The following is a 24,197-nucleotide window of genomic DNA, read 5'->3' as shown; positions in this document are numbered from 1 at the left end:
TGTGTCCCCGCTGTGTCCCGCTGTGTCCCCCGCTGTGTCCCGAAGTGTCCTCTGTGTGTCCCGAAGTGTCCCCGCTGTGTTCCGCTGTGTCCCCGCTTTGTCTCGCAGTTTGGCGCTTTGTGCGCGCTGTGTCCCCCACTGTGACCCCGCTGTGTCCCGCTCTGTCCCCGCTCTGTCCCACGCTGGATCCCGCGGTGTCTTCAGCTGTGTCCCATGCTGTGTCCCGCTGTGTCCCCTCTGTGTCCCCCGCTGTGTCCCGCTGGGTCCCTGCTGTGACCCGCTCTGTCCCACACTGTGTCCCACTCTGTCCCCCACTGTGTTCCGCTGTGTCCCCGCTGTGTCCCCGTAGTCTCCCGCTGTGACCCCCGGTGTGTCCAGCTGTGTCCCCCGCTTTGCCCCTCTGTGTCCCGCTATGTCCCGTTGTGTCCCACTGTGTCCTCTCTGTGTCCCCCCCCTGTTTCCCCCGCTGTGTCCCCCGCTGTGTCCCACTGTGTCCCCTGGTGTTTCCCCCGCTGTGTCCCGCTGTGTCACCAGCCGTGTGCCCGCTGTGTCCCACTGTGTCCCTCTGTGTCCTTCTGTGTCCCGACTGTGTCACACTGTGTACCCGCTGTGTCTTGCTCTGTCCCCGCTGTGTCCCGCTGTGTCCCATTGTGTCCCGCTGTGTCCTCTGCTGTGTCCCCGCTGTGTCCCTGGCTGTGTCTCGATGTGTCCCCGCTGTTTCCCCCGCTGTGTCCCCGCTGTGTCCCCCCTGGGTCCCCGATGTGTCCCACGCTGTGTCCCGCTCTGTACCCCTATGTGTCTCGCAGGGTCCTGCTTTGTCCCGCTCTGTCCACCCCTGTGTCCCCCGCTGTAACCCGCTGTGTCCCCAGCTGTGTCTCGCAGTGTGCCGCTGTTCCCTCACTCTGTCCCCTGCTGTGTCCCGCTGTGTCCCGCTGTGTCCCCTGTGTCCCCGCTGTGTCCCGCTGTGTCCCGATGTGTCCCGCTGTGTCCCGCTTTGTCCTTGCTATGTCCCCGCTGTGTCCTGCTCTGTATGCCCCTGTGTCCAGCTGTGTCCCCGCTGTGTCCCGCTGTGTCCCCGCTGTGTCCAGCTGTGTCCCTGTTGTGTCCCTGCTGTATCCCGCTGTGTCCCGCTGTGTTCTCTCTGTGTCCGCCGCTGTGTCCCGCTATGTCCCCTGCAGTGTCCCCCGCCGTGTCCCGCTGAGACCACGCTCTGTCCCGCTGTGTCCTTTGCTGTGTCCCCGCTGTGTCCTCGCTCTGTCCCCGCTCTGTCCCGCTCTGTATCCCGCTGTGTCGAGCTGTGTCCCCGCTGTGTCCCGATGTGTTCCCCGCGGTGTCCCCCGCTGTGTCCCCCGCTGTGTCCCCCTCTGTGTCCAAGATGTGTCACGCTGTGTCCCCGCTGTGCCTGCTGTGTCCCCGCTGTGCCTCCACTGTGTCCCACTCTGTCCAGCTGTGTCCCACTGTGACCCCCTGTGTCCCCCGCAGTGTGCCGTTGTGTCCCGCTGTGTCCCCGCTGTGTCCTGCTGTGTCCCGGCAGTGTCCCCCCTGTGTCCCCGCTGTGTTCCACGCTGTGTCCCGCTGTGTCCCCCGATGTGTCTCGCAGGGTCCCGCGTTTTCCCGCTGTGTCCCCCGCTGTGTCCCCCGCTGTGTCCCGCTGTGTCCCCCGGGGTGTCTCGCAGTTTGCCGCTGTGTGCTCGCTGTGTCCACCGCTGTGTCCCCCGCTGTGACCCACTGTGACCCGCTGTGTCCCCTGTGTTCCCGCTGTGTCCTGCTGTGTCCCCGCTCTGTCCCACGCTGGATCCCGCGGTGTCCTCAGCTTTGTCCCGCTGTGTCCCATGCTGTGTCCCGCTGTGTCCCCTCTGTGTCCCCTGCTGTGTCCCGCTGGGTCCCTGCTGTGTCCCGCTCTGTCCCACGCTGTGTCCCGCTCTGTGCCCCGCTGTTTTCCGCTGTGTCCAGCTGTGTCCCCGCTGTGTCCCCGTAGTCTCCCGCTGTGACCCCCGGTGTGTCCCGCTGTGTCCCCCGCTTTGTTCCCTGCTTTGTCCCGCTGTGTCCCGCTATGTCCCGTTGTGTCCAGCTGTGTCCTCTCTGTGTCCCCCCCAGTTTCCCCCGCGGTGTCCCCCCCGTGTCCCACTGTGTCCCCCGCTGTGTCCCCCGGTGTGTCCCGCTGTGTCACCAGCGCTGTCCCCGCTGTGTCCCACTGTGTGCCCTGTCTCCCCGCTGTGTCCCGCTGTGTCCCAATGTGTCCCGCTGTGTCCCCATGTGTCCTCGCTGTGTCCCCGCTGTGTCCCGCCGTGTATCCCGCTGTGTCAAACTGTGTCCCCCAATGTGTCCCGCTGTGTCCCCCTGTGTCCCCTGCTGTGTCCCGCTGTGTCCCGCTGTGTTCCGATATGTCCCTGCTGTGTCCTGCTGTGTCCCAGCTGTATCCCCGCTGGGTCCCCCGCTGTGTCCTGATGTGTGCCCACTGTGTACCCCGCTGTGTCTCTCTGTGTCCCCCCCTGTGTTCTGCTGTGTCGCCCGCTGTGTCACCCTGTGTGCTGCTGTGTCCCGCTGTGTCCCCCGCTGTGTCCCGGTGTGTCCCCGCTGTGTCCCCGCTGTGTCCTGCTGTGTCCCCGTGGTGTCCCCCGTGTTTCCCCGCTGTGTCCCCCGATGTGTCTTGCAGTGTCCCGCGTTGTACCGCTGTGTCCTCCGCTGTGTCCCCAGCTGTGTCCCCGCTGTGTCCCGCTGTGTCCCCCGCTGTGTCTCGCAATTTGCCACTCTGTGCGCGCTGTGTCCCCCGCTGTGACCCCGCTGTGTCCCGCTGTGTCCCCGCTCTGTCCCACGCTGGATCCCGCGGTTTCTTCAGCTGTGTCCCATTCTGTGTCCCACTGTGTCCCCTCTGTGTCCCCCGCTGTGTCCCCCTGGGTCCCTGCTGTGACCCGCTCTGTCCCACGCTGTGTCCCGCTCTGCCCCCACTGTGTTCTGCTGTGTCCCGCTGTGTCCCCGCTGTGTCCCCGTAGTCTCCCGCTATGACCCCCGGTGTGTCCCACTGTGTCCCGATGTGTCCCCCGCTTTGTTCCCCGCTTTGCCCTGCTGTGTCCCGCTATGTCCCCTTGTGTCCCACTGTGTCCTCTCTGTGGCCCCCCTGTTTCCCCCGCTGTGTCCCGCTGTGTCACCAGCGGTGTCCCCGCTGTGTCCCACTGTGTCCTGCTGTGTCCTGCTGTGTCCCCGCTGTCTCCCGCTGTGTCCCGCTGTGTCACCGCTGTGTCACTGCTGTGTTCTGCTGTGTCCCGTTGTGTCCCCGTTGTATCACGCTGTGTCCCGCTGTGTTCTCTCTGTGTCCCCTGCTGTGTCCCGCTATGACTCCCGCAGTGTCCCGCTGTGCCCTCGCTGTGTACCCCGCAGTGTCCCGCTGTGTCCTTTTGTGTCCCGGCTGTGTCCCACTGTGTCCCCCGCTGTTTCCTGCTCTGTCCCCGCTGTGTCCCGCTGTGTCCAGCTGTGTCACCGCTGTGTCACTGCTGTGTTCCGCTGTGTCCCATTGTGTCCCCGCTGTATCCCACTGTGTCCCGCTGTGTTCTCTCTGTGTCCCCCGCTGTGTCCCGCTGTGTCCCACGCTGTGTCCCGTTGTGTCCAGCTGTGTCCTCTGCTGTGTCCCCGCTGTCTCCCGCTGTGTCCCGCTGTGTCACCGCTGTGTCACTGCTGTTTTCTGCTGTGTCCCGTTGTGTCCCCGTTGTATCACGCTGTGTCCCGCTGTGTTCTCTCTGTGTCCCCTGCTGTGTCCCGCTATGACTCCCGCAGTGTCTCGCTGTGTCCTTTTGTGTCCCGGCTGTGTCCCACTGTGTCCCCCGCGGTGTCCTGCTCTGTCCCCGCTGTGTCCCGCTGTGTCCAGCTGTGTCACCGCTGTGTCACTGCTGTGTTCCGCTGTGTCCCATTGTGTCCCCGCTGTATCCCACTGTGTCCCGCTGTGTTCTCTCTGTGTCCCCCGCTGTGTCCCGCTGTGTCCCACGCTGTGTCCTCTGCTGTGTCCCCGCTGTGTCCTCGGTGTGTCCCCGCTGTGTCCCGCTCCGTATCCCGCTGTGTCCAGCTGTGTCCCCGCTGTGTCCCGCTGTGTTCCCCGCTGTGTCTCCCTCTGTGTCCCCCGCTGTGCCCCCCTCTGTGTCGAAGATGTGTCTTGCTGTGTCCCCGCTGTGTCCCGCTGTGTCCTGCTGTATCACGCTGTGTCCTACTGTGTCCTCGCTGTGTATCCCGCAGTGTCCCGCTGTGTCCTTCTGTGTCCCGCCTGTGTCCCACTGTGTCCCCCGCGGTGTCCTGCTCTGTCCACACTGTGTCCCGCTGTGTCCAGCTGTGTCACCGCTGTGTCACTGCTGTTTTCCGCTGTGTCCCATTGTGTCCCCGCTGTATTCCACTGGGTCCCGCTGTGTTCTCTCTGTCTCCCCTGCTGTGTCCTGCTATGTCTCCCACAGTGTCCACCGCTGTGTTCTGCTGTGCCCCCCTCTGTGTCTCGCAGTGTCCCGCTTTGTCCCGCTCTGTCTCCCGCTGTGTCCCCCGCTGTAACCCGCTGTGTATCGCAGTGTGAAGCTGTTTCCTCGCTCTGTCCCCCGCTGTTTCCCACTGGGTCCCCGCTGTGTCCCCCGCTGTGTACCGCTGTGTCCCACTGTGTCCCGCTGTGTCCCCTGTGTCCCCGTTGTGTCCCGCTGTGTCCCGATGTGTCCCGCTGTGTCCCGCTGTGTCCTCGCTGTGTCCCCGCTGTGTCCCGCTCTGTATGCCGCTGTGTCCAACTGTGTCCCCGCTGTGTCCCGCTGTGTCCCCGCTGTGTCCAGCTGTGTCCCCGCTGTGTCCTGCTGTGTCCCGCTGTGTCCTCGCTGTGTCCCCATCTGTATCCCGCTGTGTCCAGCTGTGTCCCCACTGTGTCCTGATGTGTTCCCCGCTGTGTCCCCCGCTCTGTCCCCCGCTGTGTCCCCCGCTGTGTCGAAGATGTGTCCCGCTGTGTCCCCGCTGTGTCCCGCTGTGTACCCGCTGTGTCCCGCTGTGTCCCACTGTGTCCCCGCTGTGTCCCACGCTATGTCCCGCTGTGTCCCCCGATGTGTCTTGCAGTGTCCCGCGTTGTCCCGCTCTGTCCACCGCTGTGTCCCCTGCTCTGTTCCGCTGTGTCCCCCGGTGTGTCTCACAGTGTGCCGCTGTGTGCTCGCTGTGTCCCCCGCTGTGTCTTCCGTTGTGTCCCATTGTGTCCCGCTGTGTCCCCTTTGTCCCCGCTGTGTCCCGCTGTGTCCCCACTCTGTCCCCCGCTCTTTCCCTCACTGGATCCCGCGGTGTCCTCACCTGTGTCCCGCTGTGTCCCACGCTGTGTCCCGCTGTGTCCCCCGCTGTGTCCCCCGCTGTGTCGAAGATGTGTCCTGCTGTGTCCCCGCTTTGTCACTCTGTACACCCCGCTGTGTCCAGCTGAGTCCCCGCTGTGTCCCGCTGTGTCCCCCGCTGTATCCCCCCTCTGTGTTCCGTTGTGTTCACCAATGAGTCCCGCTGTGTCCCGCTGTGTCCCCCGCTGTGTCCCGCTGTGTCCCCGCAGTGTCCCCACTGTGTGCCACTGTGTTCCACTGTGTCCCGTGGTGTCCTGCTCTGTCCCCCACTAGGTTCCCGGCTGAGTCCCCGTTGTGTCCCTGTTGTGTCCCTCTGGGTCCTCCCTGTGTCCCCCGCTGTGTCTCCCGCTTTGTCCCCACTGAGTCCAGCTGTGTCCCGCTGTGTCCCTCTGTGTCCCACTCTGTGTCCCGTTGTGTCCCCAGCTGTGTAAACCGGTGAGTCCTGCTGTGTCCCCGCTGTGTCCCGCTGTGTCCCAGCTGTGTCCCCGCTATGTCCCGCGCTGTGTCCCGCTGTGCTCCCTGCTGTGTCCCCGCTGTGTCTCTTGCTGTGTCCCACTGTGTCCCCACTGTGTCCCCGTTGTGTCTCCACTGTGTCCCGCTGTGTCCCACTGTGTCCCGCTGTGTCCCACTCTGTGTCCCTTTGTGTCCCCAGCTGTGTACACCGCTATGTCGCGCTGTGTCCCCGCTGTGTCCGGGTTTATCCCGCTGTGTCCCGATGTGTCCTACGCTTTGTCCCGCTGTGTCCTGCTATGTCCCGCTGTGTCCCCTGCTGTGTCCCGCTGTGACCCCGCTGTGTCCCGCTGTGTCCCAGCTGTGTCCCCGCTGTGTCTCTCCTTGTGTCCTACTGTGTCGCCACTGTGTCCCGCTGTGTCCCGCTGTGACCCCGCTGTGTCCCCCACCGTGTCCTGCTGGGTCCCTCTGTGTCCCCTGCTTTGTCCCGCTGTGTCCCCGCAGTGTCACTGCTGTGTCCCCCTGTTTCCCGCTGTCCCATGGTGTCCAGCTTTGTCTCCCGCTTTGTCCCCGCTGAGTCCCCTCTGTGTCCTCGCTGTGTCCCGCTGTGTCTTCGCTGTGTATACGGCTGTCCACCGCTTTGTCACCCGCTGTGTCCCGCTATGTCCGGCTGTGTCCTCGCTGTGTCCCCCGCTGTGTCCCGCTGTGTCCCCGCTCTGTGCTCGTTTTGTCCGGCTGTGTACCCCGCTGTGTCCCGCTGTGTCCCCACTGTGTCCCGCTGTGTCCCCCACTCTGTCCAGTGCTTTGTCCTGCTCTGTCCCCCGCTGTGTCCCTCTGTGTCCCGCTGCGTCCCCCAGTCTGTCCCCCGCTGTATCCCCCGCTGTGTCCCGCTGTGTTCCACGCTGTGTCCCGCTGTGTCCCTACAGTGTCTCCGCTGTGTTCCGCTGTGTACTGCTGTGTTCCGTGGTGTCCCGCTTTGTCCCCTGCTGTGTCCCCCGCTGAATTCCTGCTGTGTCCTCTCTGTGTCCCGTTGTGTCCCCAGCTGTGTATCCTGCTGTGTCCTCGCTGTGTCCCCCGCTGTGTCCCGCTGTGTCCCCACTGTGTCCCCCGCTATGTCCTCGCTGTTTCCCACTGTTTCCCCCGATGCGTCACGCTGTGTCCCGCTGTGTCCTCGCTGTGTTTCCCGCTGTGTAGCGCTGTATCCCGCTGTGTCTGGCTGTGTCCCGCTGTGTCCCCGATGTGTCACACAGTGTCCCTCTATGTCCCCGCTGTGTCCCGCTGTGTTCCCCGCTGTGTCCCCACTGTGTCCTCCAGTGTCCCCGCTGTGTCCCGCTGTGTCCCGCTTTGTCCCCCGCTGTGTTCCCTTCTGAGTTCCGCTGTGTCCTGGCTGTGTCCCGCTGTGTCCTCCCTTGTCCACCGCTGTGTTTGGCTCTGTCCCCCGCTGTGTCCCCCGCGTTGTCCTGCTGTGTTCCTCTTTGTCCCCCACTCTGTCCCGTTGTGTCCCCAGCTTTTTAACCCGCTTTGTCCCGCTGTGTCCCCGCTGTATCGACGCTGTGTCCCGCTGTGTCCCGCTGTGTCCTCGCTGTGTTCCCCGTTGTGTCCCACTGTGTCCCCTGCTGTGTCCCCGGCTGTGTCCCGCTGTGTCTCCTGCTGTGTCCCACTGTGTCCTGCTTTGTCCCCCGCTGTTTCCCTGCTGTGTCCCCGCTGTGTCCCGCTGTGTCCCGCTGTGTCCCGCTGTGTCCCCCGCTGAGTCCCCCTGTGTCCTGCTGTGTCCCACTGTGTCCTCGCTGTGTCCCCCGCTCTGTCCCCCCTGTGTCCCCCGCTGTGTCCCGCTGTTTCCCCCGCTGTGTTCCACTGTGTCCCCTGCTATGTCCCCGCTGTGTCCTGCTGTGTCCCTCTGTGTCCTTCTGTGTCCTCGCTGTGTCTCCCGCAGTGTCCCGCTGTGTCGTCGCTGTGTCCCTCGCTGTGTCCCGCTGTGTCCCCCGCTGTGTCCCTCTGTTTCCCGCTGTGTCCCGCTCCGTCCTCACTGTGTCCCCCGCTTTCTCCCCGCTGAGTCCCGATGTGTCCCGCTGTGTTCCACTGTGTCCCCCGCCGTGTCCCATTGTTTACCCAGCTGTGTATCGCTCTGTGTCCCGGTGTGTCCTCGCTGTTTCGACGCTGTGTCCCGCTGGATAATCGCTGTGTCCCCCACTGTGTCCCGCTGTGTCCCGCTGTGTCCCGCTGTGTCCCACGCTGTGTCCCGCTGTGTACCCGCTGTGTTGCGCTGTATCCCCGGCTGTGACCCGCTGTGTCACGTTGTGTCCCGATGTGTCCCACTGTGTCCCCCGCTGCTTCCCCCGCTGTGTCCCCGCTCTTTCCCCCCTGTGTCCACGATGTGTCCCGGTGTGTCCCCCTATGTGTCTCGCTGTGTCCCCAGCGCTGTCCCCAGCTGTGTCACGCTGTGTCTCCCGTGGTGTCCCGCTGTGTCGCGCTGTGTCCTCGCTTCGTCCCCCGCTGTGTCCCCAGTGCTGTCCCCAGCTGTGTCACGCTGTGTCCCCCGCTGTGTTCCCTGCTGTGTCCTGCTGTGTCCCCACTGTTCCCCGTTGTGTCCCTGCTGTGTCCTGCTGTGTCCCCGCTGTATCCCCTGCTGTGTCCCCGCTGTGTCCCTGTTTTGTCCCCCGCTGTGTCTCTCACTGTGTCCCGCTGTGTCCCCGCTGTGTCCCGCTGTGTCCCCGCTGTGTCCCGCTGTGTCCCCGCTGTGTCCCGATTTGTACCCGCTGTGTCCCGCTGTGTCCCCGCGGTGTCCCGATTTGTACCCGCTGTGTCCCGTTGTGTCCCCCGCTCTCTCTCCGCTGTGTCTCGCTGTGTCCCCGCGCTTTCCCCTGCTGTGTCCTCACTGTGTCCTCAGCTGTGTCCCGGTGTGTGCCTGCTGTGTCCCACGCTATGTACCCGCTGTGTCCCCGCTGTGTCCCACTGTGTCCCCCGCTGTGTCACGCTGTTTCCCCGATGTCCCCCGCTGTGTCCCCGCTGTGTCCCGCTGTGTCCCCGCTGTCCGCCGCTATGTCCAGCTGTGTCCCCCGATGTATCCCCCTGTTTCCCCAATGTCCCCCGCTGTGTCGCCGCTGTGTCCGGCTGTGAAGCTGCAGTTTCCAGGCTGTGTAACGCTGTGTCCCCCGCTGTGTCCCACGCTGTGTCCCACGCTGTGTCCTACTGTTTCCCCGCTGTCCCCCGCTGTTTCCCGCTGTGTACCCGTTGTCCCCCGGTGTGTCACCCCTGTCCCCCGCTGTGTCCCCCGCTGTGTCCCGTTGTGTCCCGCTGTGTCGCTCTCTGTTCCCCGCTGTGTCCCCCCTTTGTCCCCCGCTGTGTCCCGCTGTGTCCCCCGCTGTGTTCCGCTGTGTCCCCTCTGTGTCCTGCTGTGTCCCTCTGTGACCTTCATGTCCTCGCTGTGTCTCCCGCAGTGTCCTGCTGTGTCCTCGCTTTGTCCCTCGCTGTGTCCCGCTGTGTCCCCCGCTGTGTCCTGCTGTGTCCCGTTGTGTCCCGCTCCGTCCTCACTGTGTCCCCCGTTTTCTCCCCGCTGAGTCCCACTGTATCCCACTGTATCCCACTGTGTCCCCCGCCGTGTCCCGTTGTGTCCCCAGCTGTGTCTCTCGCTGTGTCCCGCTGTGTCCTCGCTGTTTTGACGCTGTGTCCCGCTGTGTCCCGCTGGGTAATCGCTGTGTCCCGCTGTGTCCCCCGCTGTGTCCCGCTGTGTCCCCGCTATGTCCCACGCTGTGTCCCGCTGTGTACCCGCTGTGTCGTGCTGTGTCCCCCGCTGTGTCCCGCTGTGTCCCGCTGTGTCCTCCGCTCTACCCTGCTGTGTCCCCACTGTGTCCCGTTGTGTCCCGCTGTGTCCCACTGTGTCCTCCGCTGTGTCCCGCTGTGTCCCCCGCTGTGTCCAGCTGTGTCCCACGCTGTGTACTGCTGTGTCCCTACAGTGTCCCCGCTGTGTTCCGCTGTGTACTGCTGTGTTCTGTGGTGTCCCGCTTTGTCCCCCGCTTTGTCCCCCGCTGAATCCCCGCTGTGTTCCCGCTGTGTCCCGTTGTGTCCCCAGCTGTGTATCCCGCTGTGTCCTCCCTGTGTCCCGCGCTGTGTCCCGCTGTTTTCCCCCCTGTGTCCACGATGTGTCCCGCTGTGTCCCCGCTGTATCCCTCTGTGTGGCGCTGTGTCCCCGCTGTGTCCCCGCTGTGTTCCACTGTGTCCCCCGTTGTATCCCGCTGTGACCCCCGCTGTGTCCCCCGCTCTGTCCCGCTGTGTATCAAGCTGTGTCCAGATGTGTCCCCGCTGTGTCCCGCTTTGTCCCATGCTGTGCCCTGCTTTGTCCCGCTGTGTCCCGCTATGTCACCTGCTGTGTCCACGCTGTGTTCCCGCTGTGGCTTGCTCTGTCCCGCTGTGTCCCGCTGTGTCCCGCTCTGTTCTCGCTGTGTCCAGGCTGTGGCCCATTGTGTCCCCGCTGTGTCCCCCGCTGTGTTCTCGCTGTGACCCGCTGTGTCCTGCTGTGTCCCCCGTTGTGTCCCGCTGTGTCTCCCGCTGTGTCCCCCGCTGTGTCACCCGCTGTGTCCCCTGCTGTGTCCCCGCTGTGTCCCCCTGTGTATCTCGCTGTGTCCAGCTGTATCCCCGCTGTGTCCCGCTGTGTTCCCCTCTGTGTCCCCCACTGTGTTCCACGCAGTGTCCCCCGCTGTGTCCCTGCTGTGTCCTGCTGTATCCCCTCTGTATCCCGCTGTGTCCCCGCTGTGTCTTCACTGTGTCCTGCTGTGTCCCCGCTGTTTCCCGCTGTGTCCCCCGCTGTGTCCCGCTGTGTCCCGCTGTGTCCGTTTCTGTGTCCCTGCTGTGTCCACGCTGTGTCCCCGCTGTGTCCCGCCGTGTCCCATTGTGTCCCGCTGTGTCCAGCAGTGTCTTCGCTATGTCCAATTGTGTCCCCGCTGTGTCCCGCTCTGTTCCCCACTGTTTCCCCCACTGTGTCCCCCGCTGTATCCCCGCTGTGTCCCCGCTGAGTCCCCCGCTGTGTACCGCTGTGTCCCCCGCTGTGAGCCATGCTGTGTCCTGCTGTGTCCGCGCTGTGTCCCCGCTGTGTCCCGCTGTGTATCCTGCTGTGTCCAGGTGTGTCCCCGCTGTGTCCTGGTGTGTTCTCCACTATCCCCTGCTGTGTCCCCCGCTGTGTCCTCCGCTGTGTCCCGCTGTATACCCCGCTGTGTCCCGCTGTGTCTCGCTGTGTCATGATGTGTCCGCTGCTGTGTCCCTGGTGTGTCCACCTTGTGTCTCGCTGTGTCCCGCTTTGTCACGCTGTGTCCCGCTGTGTCCTCGCTGTGTCCCCGATGTGTCCCGCTGTGTATCCGGCTGTGTCCAACTATGTCCCCACTGTGTCCCGCTCTGTTCCCCACTGATTCCTCCACTGTGTCCTCGCAAGGTCCCCGCTGTGTCCAGCTGTGTATCCCTCTGTGTCCAGCTGTGTCCCCGCTGTGTCCCGCTGTGTTTCCCGCAGTTTCCCCCACTGTGTCCCCAGCTGTGTTCCCCGCTGTGTCCCCTTTTTTTCCCCGCTGTGTCGCCGCGGTATCCTGCTGTGTCCCCGCTGTGTCCCCACGGTGTCCTGCTGTGTCCCCGCTGTGTCCCGCTGTGTTCTCTGCTGTGTCCCACTGTGTCCCCTGCTGTGTCCCGCTGTGTCCCGCTGTGTCCCGCTGTGTCCGTTGCTGTGTCCCTGCTGTGTCCCCTCTGTGTCCCGCTGTGTCCTGTTGTGTCCCGCTGTTTCCTGCTGTGACCTCGCTGTGTCCTCGCTGTGTCCCCGATGTGTCCCTCTGTGTATCCCGCTGTGTCCCCCGCTGTGTCCCCTCTCTGTCCCCGCTGTGTCCCCGCTGAGTCCCCCACTGTGTCCCCCACTGTGTCCCACACAATGTTCCCGTTGTGTCCCGCTGTGTCACCGCGGTATCCCCTGTGTCCCCGCTGTATCCCCCTGTGTCCCCACTGTGTCCCCTCTGTGTCCTGCTGTGTCCCCACTGTGTCCCGCTGTATCCTCCGATGTGTCCCGCTGTGTCCCCCGCTGTGTCCAGCTGTGTCCTGCTATATCCCCGCTGTATCCTGCTGTGTCCCCGCTGTGTTCCCACTGTGTCCTGCTGTGTCCCCGCTGTGTCCCGCTGTGTCCTCCGCTGTGTCCCTCTGTGTCCCCGCTGTATCCTGCTGTGTCCCCGCTGTGTTCCCACTGTGTCCTGCTGTGTGCCCGCTGTGTCCCGCTGTGTCCTCCGCTGTGTCCCGCTGTGTCCCGCTGTGTCTCGCTGTGTCCCGATGTGTCCACTGCTGTTTTCCCGCTGTGTCTCCGTTGTGTCTTGCTGTGTCCCGCTTTGTCCCGCTGTGTATCGCTGTGTCCTCGCTGTGCCCCGATGTGTCCCGCTGTGTATCCCGCTGTGTCCAACTGTGTCCCGCTGTGTTCCCCACTGATTCAACAGCTGAGTCCCCCGCTGTGTACCGCTGTGTTCCTCGCTGTATCACCCGCTGTGTTCGGCTGAGTATCCTACTGTGTCCCGCTGTGTCCGGATGTGTCCCGCTGTGTCACCCGCTGTGTCCGCCGCTGTGTCCCCGGCTGTGTCTCGCTGTGTCCTGCTGTGTCCTCTCTCTGTCCCCGCTGTGTCCTGCTGTGTATCTCGCTCTGTCCCGCTGTGTCCTCGCTCTGTCCCTCTGTGTCCCCGGCTGTCTCCCGCTGTGTCCCGCTGTGTCCCACTGTGTCCCCGCTGGGTCCCGCTGTGTCCCCTGCTTTGTCCGGCTGTGTCCGCACAGTGTCACTGCTGTGTCCCCCTTTTTTCCACTGTGTCCCGTGGTGTCCAGCTTTGTCCTCTGCTGTGTCCCCCGCTGAGTCCCCTCTGTGTCCTCGCTGTGTCCCGCTGTGTCTTCGCTGTGTCCCCGGCTGTCCCCCGATTTGTCCCCCGCTGTGTCCCACTGTGTCCTGCTGTGTCCCCCGCTGTGTCCCGCTGTGTCCCGCTGTGTCCTCGCTGTGTCATCGCTGTGTCCCCCGCTGTGTCCCCCGCTATGTCCCCGCTGTGTCCCCCGCTGTGTCCCCCGCTATGTCCACGCTGTGTCTCGTTGTGTCCCGCTGTTTCCAGTTGTGTCCTCGTTGTGTCCCCCACTGTGTCCCCCACTGTGTCCCGCTGTGTCACGCTGTGTCCCTGATGTGTCACACAGTGTCCCGCTGTGTCCCCGCTGTGTTCCGCTGTGTCCCCAGCTGTGTGCCCTGCTGTGTCCCACTGTGTCCCGCTATGTCCAGCAGTGTGCCCCGCTGTGTCCCGCTGTGTCCCCGCTTTGTCCCGCTGTGTCCCGCTGTGTTCCCCGCTGTGTACCCGCTGTGTCTCTCGCTGTGTCCCGCTGTGTCACCGCTGTGTCCTGCTGTGTCCCCGCTGTCCCCCGTTGTGTCCCTGCTGTTCCCCGCTATGAACCCCACTGTGTCCCGCTGTATTCCCCTGTGTCCCGTTGTGTCCTCGCTGTGTCTCCTTCTATGTCCCCACTGTGTCCCCCGCTGTGTCCTGCTGTGGCCCCCGCCATGTCCCGCTGTGTCTCCGCTGTTTCCCCGTTATTTCCCGCTGTTTCCCTGCTGTGTCCCTCTGTGTCCCCTGCTGTGTCCCATTGTATTCCCGTTGTGTCTCCTGCTGTATCCCGCTGTGTCCAGCTGTGTCCCCGCTGTTTCCGCTGTGTCCTCGTTGTGTCCCCCGCAGTGTCCCGCTGTGTCCTGGCTGTGTCCCCAGCTGTGTCCCGCTGTGTTCCCGCTGTGTCCCCTGCTGTGTCCCCCGCTGTCTCCCGCTTTGTCCCTCGATGTGCACCGCTGTTTCCCACTGTGCCCCCGCTGTGTCCCCGCTGTGTCACCTGCTGTGACCCGTTGTGTCCCCAGCTGTGTCCCGCTGTGTCCCCGCAGTGTCCCCGCTGTGTACCGCTATGTCCCGTGGTGTGCCGCTTTGTCCCCCGCTGTATCCACCGCTGAGTCCCCGCTTTGTCCCTGCTGTGTCCCGCTGTGTCCCGCTGTGTCCCGCTGTGTCCACCTCGGTGTCCCGTTGTGTCCCTCTGTGTCCTCGCTGTATCCCCCGCTGTGTCCCTGCTGTGTCCCCTGCTGTGTCCCACGCTGTCCCCCGCTTTGTCGCTGCTGTGTCTCGCTGTGTCCCCTTGTGTCCCCAGCTGTGTACCCTGCTGTGTCCCGCTGTGTCCCCGATGTATCGACACTGTGTCCTGCTGTGTCCCGCTGTGTCCTGCTGTGGCCCCGCTTTATCTCGCTGTGTCCCGCTGTGTTCCCCGATTTGTTCCGCTGTGTCCACCTCGGTGTCCCCTTGTGTCCCTCTGTGTCCTCGCTTTATCCCCCGCTGTGTCCCTGCTGTGTCCCCTGCTGTGTCCCACGCTGTCCCCCGCTTTGTCCCTGCTGTGTCTCGCTGTGTCCCCTTGTGTCCCCAGCTGTGTACCCTGCTGTGTCCCGCTGTGTCCCCGATGTATCGACACTGTGTCCTGCTGTGTCCCGCTGTGTCCTGCTGTGGCCCCGCTGTATCTCGCTGTGTCCCGCTGTGTTCCCCGATTTGTTCCGCTGTGTCAACGCAGTGTCCCCTCTGTGTCCCGCTCTGTCCCAATTTGTCCCTTGGTGTCCTACTTTGTCCCCCACTGTTTCTCCCTCTGAGTACCCTCTGTGTCCCGCTGTATCCTTGCTGTGTTCCCCGCTCTCTCCCGCTTTGGCCCCCACTGTGTCCTGCTGTGTCCCGCTGTGACCCCGCTGTGTCCCAGCTGTGCCCGCGCTATGTTCCCCACAGTGTCCTGCTGTGCTCCCCGCTGTGTCCCCGCTGTGTCCCAGCTATGTCGCGCTGTGCCCTGCTGTGTCCCCCGCTGTGTCCCGCTGTGTCCCCCACTGTGTCCCGCTGTGTCCCCGCTGTGTCCTGCTGTGTCCCACTTTGTCCCGCTGTGTCCCGCCTGTGTCCCGCTGTGTCCCTCTGTGTCCCCGCTGTGTCCTGCTGTGTCCCCGCTGTGACCCGCTGTTTCCCGCGGTGTCCCACGCTGTGTCCCCTCGGTGTCCCGCTGTGTCCTCGCTGCGTTCCGCTGTGTCCCACTGTGTTCTCGCTGTGTCCCCCGCTGTGTCCCGCTGTGTCCCGCTGTGTCCTCGCTGTATCCCCACTGTGTCACCCGCTGTGTCCCCGCTGTGTCTCTGCTGTTTCCCGCTGTGTCCTGCTGTGTCCACGATGTGTCAAGCAGTGTCCTGCTGTGTCTCCGCTGTTTCCCTTTGTGTCCCCAGCTGTGTACCCCGCTGTGTTCCGCTGTGTCCCGCTATGTCCCCGATGTGTCACACAATGTCCCGCTGTGTCCCCGTGTGTCCCCGATCTATCACGCTGTATACCACGCTGTGTCCAGCTGAGTCCCCGCTGTGTCCCCCGCTGTGTCCCCCGCTGTGTTCACCGATGAGTCCCGCTGTGTCCCCACAGTGTCTCCACTCTGTTCCACTGTGTTCCGCTGTGTCCCGTGGTGTCCTGCTTTGTCCCCCGCTAAGTCCCACGCTGAGTCCCTGCTGTGTCCTCGCTGTGTCCACTCTGTCCCCCGCTGTGTCTCCCGCTGTGTACCCACTGTGTCCCGCTGTGTCCCGCTGTGTCCTGCTGTGTCCCACTCTGTGTCCCGTCGTGTCCCCAGCTGTGTACACCGCTGTGTCCCGCTGTGTCCCCGCAGTGTCCCGCTGTGTCCCGCTGTGTCCCACGCTTAGTCCCGCTGTGTCCTGCTGTGTCCCGCTGTGTCCTGCTGTGTCCCCCGCTGTGTCCTACTGTGACCCCGCTGTGTCCTGCTGTGTCCCAGCTCTGTCCCTGCTCTGTCCCCCACTGTGTCCCACTGTGCTCCCCGCTGTGTTCCCGCTGTGTCTCTCACTGTGTCCCGTTGTGTCCCCGCTGTTTCCCGCCATGTCCCGCTGTGTCTCCGCTGTGTCCCCGCTCTGTCTCGCTGTGTCCCCTCTGTGTTCCGCTGTGTCCCCGCTGTGTCCCTCTGTGTCCCCGCTGTGTCCCGATGTGGACCCGGTGTGTCCCCGCTGTGTCCCATGCTGTGTCCCCCGCTGTGTCCCCGCTTTGTCCCCCGCTGTGTCTCTCGCTGTGTCCTGCTGTGACCCGCTGTGTCCCACTGTGTCCCGCTGTGTCCCTCCTGTGTCCCCGCTGTGTCCCACTGTGTCCCGCTGAGTCCCCGCTGTTTCCCCCCTGTGTCCCGCTCTGTCCCCCGCTGTGTCTCCCGCTTTGTCCCCACTGTGTCCCGCTGTGTCCCGCTGTGTCCCGCTGTGTCCCACTCTGTATCCCGTTGTGTCCCCAGCTATGTACACCGCTGTGTCCTGCTGTGTCCCCGCTGTGTCTCCGCTGTGTCTGGCTGTGTCCTGCTGTGTCCACGATGTGTCAGGCAGTTTCCTGCTGTGTCTCTGCTGTTTCCCTTTGTGTCGCCCGCTGTGTCCCGCTGTGTCCGGCTGTGTCCCCCCTCTGTCCCAAGCTGTGTCCCCCTGTGTCCATGCTGTGTCCTGCTGTGTCCCAAGCTCTGTCCCTGCTGTGTCCCACTGTGTACCCTGCTGTGTCCCGCTGTGTCCCGCTGTGTCCCCGCTGTGTCCCACGCTGTGTCCCGCTGTGTCCTCCCTGTGTCCCCTGCTGTGTCCTGCTCTGTCCCCCGCTGTGTCCCTCGCTTTGTCCCTGCTGTGTCCACAATGTGTCACGCAGTTTTCTGCTGTGTCCCGCTGTGTCCCGCTGTGTCCCCCGCTGTGTCCCGCTGTGTCCCGCTGTGTCCTCGCTGTGTTTCCCGCTGTGTAGCGCTGTGTCCCCCGCTGTGTCCCGCTGTGACCCGCTGTGTCCCGCTGTCTCTCTGCTGTGTCCCGCGGTGTCCACTGTGTCCTCGCTGTGTCCCCCATTGTGTCCCGCTATCTCCTGGCTGTGTCCCCAGCTGTGTCCCTCTGTGTCCCGCTGTGTCCTCGATGTGTCCCCTGCTGTGTCCCCCGCTATCTCCCGCTATGCCCCCTGCTGTGTCCCGCTGTTTCCCACTGTGTCCCTGCTTTGTCCCCGCTGTGTCCCGCTGTGTCCACGCTGTGTCACCTGCTGTGTCTCGTTGTTTCCCCAGCTGTGTCCCGCTGTGTCCCCGCAGTGTCCCCACTGTGTCCCGCTGTGTCCTCCCTGTGTCCCCTGCTGTGTCCTGCTCTGTCCCCCGCTGTGTCCCCCGCTTTGTCCCTGGTGTGTCCCGCTGTGTCCCGCTGTGTTCCCCGCTATGTCCCCTTGTGTCCCCAGCTGTGTACCCTGCTGTGTCCCGCTGTGTCCCCTCTGTATCGACTCTGTTTCCCGCTGGGTCCCGCTGTGTTCTCGCTCTGTCCCAGGCTGAGTCCCGCTGTGTCCCCCGTTGTGTCCCCCGCTGTGTCCCGCTTTGTCCGGCTGTGTCCCCGCTCTGTCCCACGCTGTGTCCCACTGTGTCCATGCTGTGTCCTGCTCTGATCCGCTGTGTCCCGCTGTGTCCCCGATTTGTCCTGCTGTGTCCAGGCAGTGTCCCCTCTGTGTCCCGCTGTGTCCCACTTTGTCCCGTGGTGTCCTACTTTGTCCCCCACTGGGTCACCCGCTGAGTCCCCTCACTGTCCCCGCAGTGTCCCGCTGTATCCTCGCTGTGTCCCCCGCTCTCTCCGGCTTTGTCCCCCGCTGTGTCCAGCTGTGTCCCGCTGTGTCCTCGCTGTGGCCCCCTCTGTGTCCCGCTGTGTCCCGCTGTGTCCCAGCTGTTTCCGCGCTATGTCCCCCACTGTGTCCCGCTGTGCTCCCCGCTGTGTCCCCACTGTGTTCCAGCTGTGTCGCGCTGTGTCCTGCTGTGTCCCCCGCTGTTTCCCGCACTGTGTCCTGCTGTGTCCCCGCTGTTTCCTGCTGTGTCCCCGCTGTTTCCCACTGTGTCCCGCTGTGTCCCCGCTGTGTCCCGCTGGGTCCCGCTGTGTCCCCGCTGTGTCCCGCTGTGTCCCCGCTGTGACCCGCTGTGTCCCGCTGTGTCCCCCGCTGTGTCCCGCTGTGTCCTCGCTGTTTCCCCCGCTGTGTCTCGCTGTATCCCCCGCTGTGTCCCCTCGGTGTCCCGCTGTGTCCTCGCTGTGTTCCCCGCTGTGTAGCGCTGTGTCCCCCACTGTGTCCCCCGTTGTTTCCCCGCTGTGTCTCTGCTGTGTCCGGCTGTGTCCTGCTGTTTCCACGATGTGTCACCCAGTGTCCTGCTATGTCTCTGCTGTTTCCCTTTGTGTCTCCAGATATGTACTCCGCTGTGTCCCGCTGTGTCCTCGCTGTGTTTCCCGCTGTGTAGCGCTGTGTCCCCCGCTGTGTCCCGCTGTGACCCGCTGTGTCCCGCTGTGTCCCTGATGTGTCATACAGTGTCCTGCTGTGTCCCCGCTGTGTCCCCGCTCTGTCACGCTGTATACCACGCTGTGTCCAGCTGAGTCCCCGCTGTGTCCCGCTGTGTCCCCCACTGTGTCCCATGCTGTGTTCCGTTGTGTTCACCGATGAGTCCCCGTGTCTTGCTGTGTCCCCCGCTGTGTCCCGCTGTGTCCCCCGCTGTGTCGCCTGCTGTGTTCCATTGTGTTCATCGATGAGTCCCGCTGTGTCCCGCTGTGTCTCCCGCTGTCTCCCGCTAAGTCCCCCGCTGTGACCCGCTGTTTCCAAAAGTGTCCCCGCTATGTCCGCGCTGTGTCCCGCTGTGTCCCCGCTGTGTCACCTGCTGTGTCCCGTTGTGTCCCCAGCTGTGTCCCAGCTGTTTCCGCGCTATGTCCCCCACTGTGTCCCGCTGTGCTCCCCGCTGTGTCCCCACTGTGTTCCAGCTGTGTCGCGCTGTGTCCTGCTGTGTCCCCCGCTGTTTCCCGCACTGTGTCCTGCTGTGTCCCCGCTGTTTCCTGCTGTGTCCCCGCTGTTTCCCACTGTGTCCCGCTGTGTCCCCGCTGTGTCCCGCTGGGTCCCGCTGTGTCCCCGCTGTGTCCCGCTGTGTCCCCGCTGTGACCCGCTGTGTCCCGCTGTGTCCCCCGCTGTGTCCCGCTGTGTCCTCGCTGTTTCCCCCGCTGTGTCTCGCTGTATCCCCCGCTGTGTCCCCTCGGTGTCCCGCTGTGTCCTCGCTGTGTTCCCCGCTGTGTAGCGCTGTGTCCCCCACTGTGTCCCCCGTTGTTTCCCCGCTGTGTCTCTGCTGTGTCCGGCTGTGTCCTGCTGTTTCCACGATGTGTCACCCAGTGTCCTGCTGTGTCTCTGCTGTTTCCCTTTGTGTCTCCAGATATGTACTCCGCTGTGTCCCGCTGTGTCCTCGCTGTGTTTCCCGCTGTGTAGCGCTGTGTCCCCCACTGTGTCCCGCTGTGACCCGCTGTGTCCCGCTGTGTCCCTGATGTGTCATACAGTGTCCTGCTGTGTCCCCGCTGTGTCCCCGCTCTGTCACGCTGTATACCACGCTGTGTCCAGCTGAGTCCCCGCTGTGTCCCGCTGTGTCCCCCACTGTGTCCCATGCTGTGTTCCGTTGTGTTCACCGATGAGTCCCCGTGTCTTGCTGTGTCCCCCGCTGTGTCCCGCTGTGTCCCCCGTTGTGTCCCGCTGCGTCCCCGGCTGTGTCCCCCGCTGTGTCCCTGCTGTGTCCCACTGTGTCTTCGCTGTGTCCCGCTGTGTCCTCTGTTGTGTCCTGCTGTGTCCCCACTGTGTCCCGCTGTTTTCCTCGCTGTGTCCCCGCTGTGTCCCGCTGTGTCCTGCTTTGGCCCGCTGTGTTCCGCGTTGTGTCCTGCTGTGTCCCCGTCTGTGTCCCCCGCTGTGACCTCCTGTGTCCCGGCTGTGTCCCGCTATGTCTTCCTGTGTCCCACTCTCTGTCCCTGCTGTGTCCTGTTGTGTCCTCGCTCTTTACCCACTGTGTTCCACTGTGTCCTCGCTGTGTCCCACGCTGTCCCCCGCTGTGCCTCGCTGTGTCCCGCTGTGGACTCGCTGTGTCCCCGCTGTGGCCCGTTGTGAATGCGCCTGTGTCCAGCTGTGTCCCCGCTGTGTACCTGCTGTGTCCCAGCTTTTTCCCGCTGTGTCCCGCTGTGTCCACGGTGTGTCCCCCGCTGTGTCTTGCTTTGTCCCCCGCTGTGTCCTGCTGTGTCTCCCGCTGTGACCCGGTGTGTCCCACTGTGTCCCGCTCTGTCCCTGTTGTGTCCTGCTGTGTCCCCCGCTGTTTCCCAGCTTTGTCCCGCTGTGTCCCGCTGTGTACCACTATGTCCCGCTGTGTCCCCCGCTGTGTCCCCCGCTGTGTCCCACGCTGTGTCCCCCGCTGTGTCCCACGCTGTGTCCCCCGCTGTGTCAGGAGGTGTACCTCGCTGTGTCCCGCTGTGTCCACAGCTGTGTCTCCTCTGTGTCCCTCTTTGACGCCGCTATGTCCAGCTGTGTCCCTGCTGTCCCCCCGTTGTGTACCGCTGTGTCCCCCATTGTGTCCCAATGTGACACCCGCTGTGTTCCCCACTGTGTCCCGATGTGTCCCCCGCTGATTTTCCTGCTGTGTCCCCCGCTCTGTCCCCTCTGTGTCCCGGGTTGTCCCCAATGTATCCCCGCTGTGTCCTGCTGTGTCCCCTGCTGTGTCCCACGCTGTGACACGCTGTGTCCCCGTTGTGTCCCCACTGTGTCCTGCTGTGTCCCCGCTGTGTCCCCCGCTGTGTCCAGCTGTGTCCCTCCTGTCCCCCCGTGTGTCCCCGCTGTCCCCATCTGTGTCACCCGCTGTGTCCCGCTGTGTCCCGCTGTGTCCCCGCTGTGTCCCGCTGTGTCCCCCGTTGTGTCCCAATGTTACACCCGCTGTCTCCCCCGCAGTGTCCCGCTGTGTCCCGCTGTGTCCCGCTGTGTCCCGCTGTGTCCCCGCTGTGTCCCGCTGTGTATCAAGCTGTGCCCCGCTGTGTCCCGCTGTGTCGCGCTGTGTCACCTGCTGTGTCCCCGCTGTGTCCCTGCTGTGTCCTGCTCTGTCCCGCTGTGTCCCGCTGTGTCCCGCTGTGTCCTTGCTGTGTCCTGGCTGTGTCCCGCTGTGTCTCTGCTGTGTCCCCTGCTGTGTCCACGCTCTGTCACGCTGTGTCCCGCTGTGTCCCGTTGTGTCCCCCGTTGTGTCCCGCTGTGTCTCCCACTGTGTCCCCCGCTGTGTCCCTGCTGTGTCACCGCTGTGTCCCGTTGTGTCCCGCTGTGTCCCCTCTGTTCCCCTTTGTGTCTCCGCTGTGTCCCGCGGTGTCCCCACTGTCCCTCGCTCTATTCCTGCTGTATCCCGATGTGTCAAGCTGTGTCATGCTGTGTACCTGCTGTCCCCCGTTGTGTCCCACTGTGTCCCCGCTGTCCCCCAGAGTGTCCCCGCTGTGTCCTGCTGTGTCCTCGCTGTGTCCTGCTGTGTCCCCCTGTGTCCTATTCTGTGTTCCGCTGTGTCCCCCGCTGTGTCCCTCTGTGTCCCCGCTGTGTCCCCCGCTGTGTCCCGCTGTGTCCCCGCTGTCCCCCGCTTTGTCTCAATGTGTACTGCTATGACCCGCTGTGTCCCTGCTGTCTCCCGCTGTGTCCTGCTGTGTTTCCGCTGTCCCCTGGATTGTCCCCGCTGATTCCCCCTCTGTATACCGCTGTGTCCCCCGCTGTGTCCCCAACTATGTCCCCCACTGTGTCCCCACTATGTCCCCGCTGTGTCCCGCTGTGTCCCCACTGTGGCCCCCGCTATATCCTCGCTGTATCCTACTGTTTCCCCCACTGTGTCCAGCTGTGACCCACAGTGTCCTCTCTGTGTTTCCCGCTGTATAGCGCTGTGTCCCCCGATGTGTCCCGCTGTGTCCCCAATGTGTCACACTGTGTCCCTCTGTGTCCCCGCGCTGTCCCTGCTGTGTCATGCTGTATACCCCGCTGTGTCCAGCTGAGTCCCCGCTGTGTCCCCGCAGTGTCCCCACTGTGTTCCGCTGTGTTCCACTGTGTCCCGTGGTATCCTGCTTTGTCCCCTGCTATGTGCCCCTCTGAGTCCCAGCTCTGTCCCCGCTGTGTCCCGCCTGGTCCTCCCTGTGTCACCCGCTGTGTCCCGCTCTGTCCCCCACTGTGTCTCCTGCTTTGTCCCCACTGTGTCCCGCTGTGTCCCGCTGTGTCCTGCTGTGTCCCACTCTGTGTCCCGTTGTGTCCCAGCTGTGTACACCGCTGAGTCCCACTGTGTCCCGCTGTGTCCCACGCTTTGTCCCGCTGTGTCCTGCTATGTCCCGCTGTGTCCCCCGCTGTGTCCCGCTGTGACCCCGCTGTGACCCGTTCTGTCCCAGCTGTGTCCCCGCTATGTCCCCCGCTGAGTCCCACTGTGCTCGCCGCTGTGTCCCCGCTGTGTCTCTCGCTGTGTCCCGCTGTGTCCCCGATGTGTCACACAGTGTCCCGCTGTGTCCCCGCTGTGTCCCCGCTCTGTCAAGTTGTAAACCCTGCTTGTCCAGCTGAGTCCCCGCTGTGTCCCGCTGTGTCCCCTGCTGTGTCCCCCTCTGTGTTCCCTTGTGTTCACCGATGAGTCCCGCTGTGTCCCGCTGTGTCCCCCACTGTGTCCCGCTGTGTCCCCGCAGTGTACCCACTGTGTTCCGCTGTGTTCCGCTGTGTCCCGTGGTGTCCTGCTTTGTCCCCCGCTATGTCCCCCACTGAGTCCCCGCTGTGTCCCCGCTGTGTCCCGCTGGGTCCTCCCTGTGTCCCCTGCTGTATCCCGCTCTGTCCCCCGATTTGTCTCCCGCTTTGTCCCCACTGGGTCCCGCTGAGTCCTGCTGTGTCCCGCTGTGTCCCACTCTGTGTCCAGTTGTGTCCCCAGCTGTGTACACCGCTGTGTCCCGCTGTGTCCAACGCTTTGTCCCGCTGTGTCGTGCTATGTCGCGCTGTGTCCCCCGCTGTGTCCCCCTGTGACCCCGCTTTGTCCCGCTGTGCTCCCTGCTGTGTCCCCGCTGTGTCTCTTGCTGTGTCCCACTGTGTACCCGCTGTGTCCCGCTGTGTCCTGCTGTATCCTCGCTGTGTCCCCGCTGTGTCCCTGTGTGTCCCCGCTGTGTCCCACTGTGTCCCGGCTGTGTCCCGATGTGGTCCCGCTGTGTCCCCGTTGTGTCCCCTACTGTGTCCCCCGCTGTGTCCCCGCTGTGTCCAATGCTGTGTCTCTCGCTGTGTCCCGCTGTGTCCCCGCTGTGTCCCACTGTGTCGAGCTGTGTCCCCGCTGTGTCCCCGTTGTGTCCCTCTGTGACCCGCTCTGTCCCCGATGTGTCCCGCTGTGTCCCCTCTGTGTCCCGCTGTGTACCCGCGGTGTCCCCGCTGTGTCCCCAACTGTGTCCCCCGCTGTGTCCCGCTGTATCCCGCTGTATCCTCGCTGTGTCCCCCGCTGTGTCCCGCTGTGTCCCCGCTGTGTCCCCGCTGTGTCTCGCTGTATTCCCCGCTGTGTCCAGGTGAGTCCCCGCTGTGTCCCGCTGTGTCCCCCGCTGTGTCCCCCCTCTTTGTTCCGTTGTGTTCACCGATGAGTCCCGCTGTGTCCCGCTGTGTCCCCCGCTGTGTCCCGCTGTGTCCCGTCGTGTCCTGCTTTGTCCTCCGCTATGTCCCCTGCTGAGTCCCCGGTGTGTCCCCGCTGTGTCCCGCTGGGTCCTCCCTGTGTCCCCCGCTGTGTCCCGCTCTGTCCCCCGCTGTGTCTCCCGCTTTGTCCCCACTGTGTCCCGCTGTGACCCTGCTGTGTCCCGCTGTGTCCCAGCTGTGTCCCCGCTATGTCCCCCGCTGTGTCCCGCTGTGCTCCCCGCTGTGTCCCCGCTGTGTCTCTCGCTGTGTCCCACTGTGTCACCGCTGTGTCCCGCTGTGTCCCGCTGTATCCCCACTGTGTCCCCGCTGTGTCCCGCTGTGTCCCGCTCTGTCCTGCTCTGTCCCACTCTGTGTCCCGTTGTGTCCCCAGCTGTGTACACCGCTATGTCCCACTGTGTCCCTTCTGTGTCCGGCTGTGTCCCGCTGTGTCCCACTGTGTCCCACGCTTTGTCCCCCTGTGTCCTGCTATGTCCCGCTGTGTCTCCCGCTGTGTCCCGCTGTGACACCGCTGTGTCCCGCTGTGTCCCAGCTGTGTCCTCGTTGTGTCTCTCTCTGTGTCCCACGTGTCGCCGCTGTGTCCTGCTGTGTCCCGCTGTGTCCACCGCTGTGACCCTGCTGTGTCCCCGATGTGTCCCGCTGTGTCCTGTTGTGTCCCCGCTGTCCCCCACTGTGTCCCCGCTATTTCCCGCTGTGTCCCCGCTGTGCCCCGCTGTGTTCCGCTGTGTCCCGCTGTGACCCGCTGTGTTCCTGCTGTCCCTGACTGTGTCCCGCTGTGTCCCCGCTGTCCCCTGGAGTGTCCCCGCAGTGTCCCCGCTGTGTCTCGCTGTGTCCTGCTGTGTCACCCTGTGTACTGCTGTGTCCCTGATTTATCCTGGCTGTGTCCCCGCGCTGTCCCGCTCTGTCCCTGGCTCTGTCCCCCCTCTTTCCCCGA

This window comes from Dipodomys merriami, unplaced genomic scaffold (assembly GCF_024711535.1).
Source record: "Dipodomys merriami isolate MVZ:Mamm:240054 unplaced genomic scaffold, mDipMer1.0.p SCAF_59, whole genome shotgun sequence".
Lineage (NCBI taxonomy): Eukaryota > Metazoa > Chordata > Mammalia > Rodentia > Heteromyidae > Dipodomys > Dipodomys merriami.
Note: the sequence above shows the minus strand (reverse complement) of the source record.